Here is an 8,516-nt window from a genome sequence, read left to right on the forward strand (position 1 = left end):
GGTGTGCATGAATCCTAGTTCTAAATTCTCGAGGCCGCCACTTTGAACCATTCTCCGGCGACCTTCCAGTGACATTTAAGGTTGGATTTTAAGTTCCATGTCAAGGTAAGATTACCGTCTTTCATTATCCACCCATTGATTCGTTACCGGACCTTCACCGGCCGACGAAAAGCCAATCCAAATAACCTAGCCTACAAACTATCCTAAGCAAGATTTTCCAGAACGTTAATCCTAACACTAACCGCCCTAGCCGTCTAAATCAGTTCTAACGATTATCAAAACATCAAACAAGGATCAAAGAAGACTTACTTGAGTGGCCTAAGGCCATGGCGACACTCCGGCTAGGACCTCCGAGCTTCGGCGAAGTGGTTTTCATGCATGGCCGACTCGGTTTGTGCAAGTTTTACACCCTAAATGCAATGAAACAACACACATAATGATTAGAACATGTTTTAAGCATCAAACGTAACAAGATCACGAAGAAACACACAAGTTTGAGCTAAAACTTATTCTGGAAATTCTGGAAAAATTAGAACTACGAGCGATTTTTACCTGCTTTGCCGGAGAATCAAACGAGGTTTCCGGATTGATCTGCTACTATGGAGAGTTTCTCCAACACCTAAACTTCAAGTAGGTGATCTCAAAATCTCTAGAGATGATCTAGGCGTGCCAGCCGATTGCAATTTTCAGGCGGTGACAGTCAGCCTTGGGCCGAATGTTTCAGGTGAGGAGGCTCACCACCTGAGCCGATTTGCCGGTACTTTTCTGGCCAGAAAAGCGCTGATCGCTCGGTCCGGGAAGCCTCAACTCCCTCTCTCTCTAGAAAACTCTCTTTTTCCTCTGTTTCTCTCTCTTCTTCTCTCTCGGTAATTTTGTCGAACACCTTCTATCTCTTTGATAATGTTTTTTCAGCTTTTGTTCATCGATTTTTCCCGCCCAAATTCGGTTAGAACCATCTTCCAATCAGTTGGATTGAATCTCTGACGCCAGTTGGAGATTCTCCAGCTGGCTATCTTAATTTTCACGTGCTCAATTGCCAAAGTAAGTCGGCAAAGGCGTGGGTTTAACTTGATTTTTTTCGGGGTTTAGAGTGTTATAAGTGAGTCAGGCGAAGAAGGAGACCGACCCAGGTCGAGTCGGGTTGACCCGGTCGACCCGGTAGACTCGGGTTGGTCTAAATTCGCAAATTAAGCTTGATTTTGACCCAATTTTCAAAATTAAACCTCAAAATTGAATTCCTCATCACATTTTGAACCCAAATATGTGATTTTCCCCAATTTTTGTCATAATCATGTCCAAGATTTTCAAACTTTTGTATTCGGGCTATTAGGGTTTTGTTCAATTCGATGTCTTAATGACCTGATTAGGAAAAATTAATGCCAAAATTGAATTACCCACATCAGATACATCAGATTAACCCTAGAAATAATGGTCTCATGGTTCGAAAATTTCGAATTGGACACGATTCCCAATTTGGGCTCAAAATTCCGAATTTTCAATTGAATTTTGGGGATTTTTTATTTTTTTGACAAATTGTGCAATTTGATTGATCATTATGTAATTCAAGGTCCCAGAATCATTTGTTGTGAAGACACTATGACTTAAAAATGACTAGAAAAGATTTAATTGCATTTTTAGTTCAATTCGGGTTTAATTTTGCCCAATTTTAGGAAAAACATATGCCCGAGTGACATTTTTCAAAATTGATGATGTACTAATGAAATCGGATTTAAAATAAGACTAAGGACTATTTTTATGGAATTTTCTGATTCCATTTACTATTTTTCTTGATTTTCTCACTCATTTTGACTAAAAGAAATTAAAAAAAATCAAGAAAATGCTAAAAAATTTATTTTTGCTCTAGAAATGGGTTTCTAGGCTTGGCCAAGATTCCTAGTCCTACTTCTTAGATTTTTGAAAATATGAAAAAAATGAGCTAAAAATCAGATGTCAACAACGACGATCTTCCAAGAAAAGGGGAATCCCTCAATCTTTCCAGTCAAACAGAAATGGCTCCATTTTCAAACTCAGAAACTTTTCAATCTCCCTTCATGACCAGATTAATCATGGATATTTTTTTATTTTCTTCTTTTTTATTTTTTTAAGAACAATTTTAAATCGAATAAGTTTGGTCCTAAATATTATTGTTACCTAAATGTAATGTTATGAGACGCATAATACCTAATGTATTTTTATATTTTTTATTTAGAAATCTTGGTCGATTGCTAATTTTTATGTGATGAATAATTAAATGGGATAGTCAAAATTTAGGTGTCAACATGGTCCAATATATAGACTGCGAAAATCAACTTTTCATCAGACAACATCCAAGCGTAACATCATGTTCTTGACCAACATGCAGTATATGTAGCGTCATCAGAATTGAGAACGAACCATCTTCGTGGGGTCTTCACTGAGGTGACAGCCAGTGAGCATGTCACATGAGCAAATTCAAATTTGTATGTCAAATTAGTTTTCTTGTTGTTTTTTCCATGTGTTGCTTCCACTAATTAAGAGGTTATTTCAGTTTATTGAGAGCTTCATATATACATGTTATGGATCTATTTTCCAGACAATTTAAATTTTTAGTACGAATATAACAATGGAACACGGGACAATTCCTTCCTTTGATGTCATTTATCTGTTTGTGTATAAGTATTCTTGCCTCCACTTAGTCGTTTCATGCATCGACATTTTGCATCCTGCAGTTCATGTGTTAGGGCCACCAACATGCGAGGAAAGTGTTAGAAATCATATGATATATGATGAATTTGTACATCAGACAACTTAAATATCCACTAATGATTGTCTTTTATGGTGAAGTAACTAAAAGCAATAATATTTTTAATGACGAAGAAGCTCACATTAGCTATCTAGGTGACTCTTCAGCTGATGAAATGCCGTACTTATTAATCTCATTAATTGGATAATATGTAAGTGAAAATCTGAGTGACTGATCCAAATATTAAATTATCTACACTTATTTGTGTGGAGATTCGAACATGTCCTCATCCAAATATTAAATTATCTACACAAAAAATTGATGGAAAAAGACATCACAATAGTCATAACTTTTATTTAGTGCTCACTTCAATGTCAAAACTTTTAGCGTGATCACTTAGTGCCACATTTGTTAAAAGTCATTCAATCGAGCACCATCGACAATTTGTCTTGCCGAATGTCCGATGTGTAGCAAAATGAAGTCAACAAATAAATCTCTACTTGACGTCGTTAGAGATTTGTTTTCCCCAAATTGAGGAATTTGAATAAAATTTCAGTGTGTTCTTGAAGAACATTAACCCCAATTCATCAAATTGGGTAACATCACCTTATCAAATTTGTAGGAGGAGCGGCTCAAGATCATGCCGACAAAGTTAAGACGAGTGCTAATATATTTACTATTGTGGGCTAAGAAGATCATGGTTGGGAAATGTTCGAAGCTTGTTGACACTTGATTTTTAGTCGATTAGTCATACAAAGATAAAAACCCAAGATTAGGGTTCCTGGTCGCAACATGGCCCATTTCTTGATAAAAAGAGTCTTTCTAGTGTTTTTTTTTGGAAGTATTCAAGTTCCACTATGTTCAGTCTAAACTAATACATTGATTTGACCAATATTCCGGAGAAGTCTTTAGAGTCGATTTTTTAGTAAATCACTAAAGTCAACTCTTGGTCCACCATTTTTAAAAAAAATCAAATTATTGAAAAATCATCAAATCAACTCTTTTTTACCTTAATTTGACTTTTGACTCATCAATTCGGCCAAATTCAAAATTAATAGTTTTCTAGTCATTATTTAAGAAAATCTTCATCACAACAATGGATTTAGAGGTTGTTGTGCATTCAATTGTCAAGCCAATTTTTATATACCAAGTTTAGGCAAATTCACCCAATTTGAGCCCTAGTTAGGAGTTCCGATTAATTCTTCATTAGTAGTACAAATTACCTAAAATTGAGTCCAATTAAGTCCAAGCAACTCAATTCCAATATCAATTTTGATAAAATAACAATAATTGGACTCAGTTTGACCACTAACATTCAATTTGATCAGTTGAGGTCCAATCTAGCTAATTGAACTCAATTGTGCACATTGGTCTAACTCATTGTGCAATCTAGAGGGAATTAGAAAAATTCAGGTGCCACTAGTAGATTCAATTAAATTGACTCGATTGGACTCGATTTGAACCGATTGGATCCAATTTGACTCAAGTCATCAAGCAAATCTCCAATTTAGCACAATCGATCGAAATGCTAAGGCCAATTAAAAAAATCAAGATAAAATTAAGCAATTTGAGAATCTCGTGCCAACCCGGTTGAACATGGTCGACTCGGGTGGGTTCGGCCAAGCTCAATTGAGTCGGCCAACCCCTTTCGGCCTGCTTGGCTAGCCGACCAATTAACCATGGCTATCTGACCAGCCCCTCTCCCTCTTTACAATAACAAAATTACAAATTTGCAATTGGTGAAATTACAAAAATACTCTTGGCCATGTCATCAATCCATGTGAAGGCCTAATCTTAGCCATTCATTGAATATTTGATCTTGGCCATCCACGATGACATATCATCAATTCCGGTAACATATATTCAGTCAATGAGGAGATTGCTTAATCAAGAAGGGATCATTTTGAACATTTAGATCAGTCCAAGGGTCCAAATTTGATCAAAATTCAAATTTCCCTCTAAAAGAGGGGTATATATAGCATTTTCTCTCTCTATCACAATTACACTTCATTTTTTCAGATTACTCTCTCTCTCTCTCTCTCTCTCTCTCTCTCTCTCTCTCTCTCTCTCTCTCTCTCTCTCTCTCTCTCTCTCTCTCTACGGCGGTAACTCCATCAGCTGCTTCCATCGCCAATTTTGGCCGGCTGTCGGCCTTGCCTTGCCGTCTTCCTTTTGCAATCGTGATCTTCGATGTTTCCTCGAGTCATCCATGGTGGTCGCCGACCATAAAGCTCATTGGAAATTTGTAGAATTGGCTGGTTTTTTTCTTTGCTCGCCGGTGTTATCAATCAAGGTAGGATTCCTTAATTCTTGTGTGATCATTCCAAATGATTAAGTAAATTCAATCATAATATAAAATCGAAGTTCAACTTCGATCTATGATCAAAAGAGGCTAGGATGTGATGGAATTGAGTTAAATTCGATAGGAATAATTGAATTGTAAAGTTAATTGCCCGCTAGGATAAGCTTAGAGTTAGATTTTCACTACAAGTGTAAATGTTATTGTTCATGTTGATTTTGTTGTCCTTTGATCAATTTAGTCTAGAGCTTGCATGTTTAGGCCAATTTTTCTAGAATCCTAGTCAATTGAAGTTGATGATTGAAGTTTGAATGTTGATTCTCCCATTGCATGTCATTCGGCCGAACCTCTTAGGAGTATTCATGCAGTTCATTTTGATGTTCCATTATGTCTAGATTGATGAATGTTATAAACATCCCGTTTATGATTATTTTGATGATTGTTTTCAAGCATGCTTAGATGAATACTTCGGAAAAAAATGTTGAATGTGGATGAATGAGGTTCAACGTTTTTGGAAATTGGGTGAATGTTGATCAACAAGGTTTTTGGTTGGAGATGAACAAGGTTGAATATGGCTTGAATGTGCTGAAATATGGTTGCTATATGCTAGGATTACTTGATTTGAAGTTGGGAAGTGCCTTTGTAAATCTGGAAATTCAGAGTTCCGGTGAATCCTAGGTGTTGTCCGATTTTTAGGAATTTTTAGAGTCAGAATTTTGAAAATCTTCGTGAGACATCGCTATACATACTGATCGAGAGCTTCGCAGTGATATAATTTTTGAAAAAATTTGATGTTGTTTGAACAGAAATCTTACATCCACAAAATAATAAAAACTTTTTGTGCTTTTAGTAAAAATTGATGTCATATTTTCTCCAACTTTGATTTGCAAATTTAACATAGTTGGAGGTCTTTTTTTGCAAAAAAAGTCAGAATTACAAAGTTGTTCATTGGGGTCTGAAATAGAAGACTAGAAAGTTTGAGGACTTGTTAGCAAAGTTAGGAGGTCCTCTGCTGCAACATACTCGACAATGTCATTTTTTGCCTACAAAACTGTATTCAATTGAGTCCCTAGGAAAACTTGTAATTTTGGCATAGTTCAAGGACTTGTTTGCAAAAATTCAAAACATGAAAGTTGTTAGTATTAGACCGAATTAACTTTCTGTTAAATTTGGCGGGATTTCGAATTTCCCAGATATGTTTTCCATATGGAATAAGTGCACTGGAAGTCTTAAAACTTGTCACGAGAGTATAATTGAGCCCTAAATCTTTAAAAAAATGCAATCAAGTCCTAAAACTTGTCATGAAAGTGCAATCGAGTCCTAAAACTTTCAAAAATTACAAAAAGTGCAATCAAATCCTAAAACTCGTCATAAAAGTACAATCAAGTCCTAAAATATTTAAAAAGCGCAATCAATAGAAGGAAATTAATGGGACCGATTTAACAAGTTTTAGGACATATTTGCACTTTTTAAAAGTTTTAAGAATCGATTGAACTTTCATGACAAGTTTTAGGATTTAATTACACTTTTTAAAATTTTTAGGACTTAATTGCACCTGACAAATTTTAGGACTTCCAATACACTTATCCATTCCCATATTTTTAAAGTTTTAGGTTGGAACCGGGTCAATATTTGGAGCAATGTCAGTTTAGAGTCAATTTCGGGTCAATTGGGTCAGAACCGGTTCATGTGGTCAAAATAAGAATTAAAGTGCACATCTTAAACTTCTAATGATTCTTAATTCACTCAATGGGTAGGTCATTAGGACACTTAATTGAGTCAAAACATAATTGTCCAGAATCTGTCAATAATTGAATAAGTGATCCAATTTGGCTCCCTCAATTGATTGATGATTATTCAAGATCATTTGGCCTAAATGCATGCTTAATTATGCTTTTGAATGTGATTTTTAGATGAATGGCCTAAGCTCGCGATTTGTGTATCGATGGGTAGAATAGAGGGCGTGATTAGTCTTAATTAGTGATTAACAATATTGGCCTCCTGTGTTGTGAACACAAGTTGGGGTTGATTATCCTTAATCTTTATCAATGAACCTCTAGTGGACTAAGAAGTGGCTTGGGATAATTGAATTGTGTGATTAATTTCGTAGCCAATCCCGAGGTGAATTAAAGGTTAACTTGATGTGAACGTTACTAATTGGTTGCCTTGAATGAGTGCCTAATGTGAATAATTGAATGATAAAAACTATCACCTGCCGAGTCTGTGGCTGAAGGTTATTCCCCAGGTGGTGGCGACCGAATGGAGTCGATGGTGGTAGACCAATGTCCATGCCGGTCTTCTATCGTTTGCAATAATTTAGACATGGTAAAATGACACAAACAGTCCATGAACTTTAGTCCAATGTGTAATTTGGTCCATGAACTTTTAATGTATTCAATGTAATCCCTGAACTTTAGTCGAATATTCAATATGATCCCTAATCTTTTAAATTGTTCAATGTGATCCTAAACTTTTGGTACATGTGCAATCTAGTCCTTGAACTAAAATGGTCAATGTAGTTTATGGATTAGACATTTTTTGTGGGTTGGAAATACAGAAGGCCACGAATCACACAAAGTTGCTTGGGAAGTTGTTTGTTCGCCAAAAAAGGAAGGAGGTCTAGGGTTGCCTCATCTAAAATTATGGAACAAAGTTTTGCTTGGCCGTATGCTTTGGAACCTCATAAATTGTCCGTCATCTTCCTTGTGGAGTAAATGGGTCCATAGTACCAAGTGTAGAGGCAATTCGATTATGTAGCTCGAAATCAAGGGCTCTATGGCATGGAGTTGGCGTTGTATTCTTCAACTAAGACCGGCTTTAGCTTCAATCATATCTAGACCAAGATATTGTTGCCAAGAGGTATACGATGAAACTAGAAATGTGAGACCGGCTGTGGAATGGTCCCAATTGATCTGGAAAGGAGGTATTAGCAAGCATAACTTCATCAGCTGGCTAGTTTGTAGAGATAGACTACAAACAGCAGAAATCATATCACGTTGGAAGCCTGAAGTAGATATTCATTGCAATTTTTGTATGTCTGGTCTGGAAAGCAGAGACCATCTATTCTTCCAGTGCACCTGGACCGAAAGCATTTGGCGCACTATTCTTGCACAATACGGAATACGACGCCCTGTAGAATGATGGAATGATGAACTTAAATGGATGATCAATGCTACAAAAGGTAAGGACTTGGCGGCGAGACTTTTGAAGGTATCTTTCCTAGCGATCATATACTGCATTTGGATGGAGGGTAATCGTAGACGCTTCCAACAAAAGTCAAATGATGCCCTTATCATTTTGGCTAAAGTTCGCAAACTTGTTAGAGGGCGAGTTTCGCACTACAAATCTTTTAGACCGTCCCGAACAAATGAAACTTTGGCTACTATATGGAGACTCCCCCACTCCATTTTTTTGTAATTTTAGTTCTATTTGTAATGCTGGGGAATGCCCCTAAGCTTCTGTACGTCATCTTATACATACTACTTACATTTACAC

This window comes from Syzygium oleosum, unplaced genomic scaffold (assembly GCF_021117445.2).
Source record: "Syzygium oleosum isolate NSW1041296 unplaced genomic scaffold, Sole_v2.1 Sole_v2.43, whole genome shotgun sequence".
NCBI lineage: Eukaryota > Viridiplantae > Streptophyta > Magnoliopsida > Myrtales > Myrtaceae > Syzygium > Syzygium oleosum.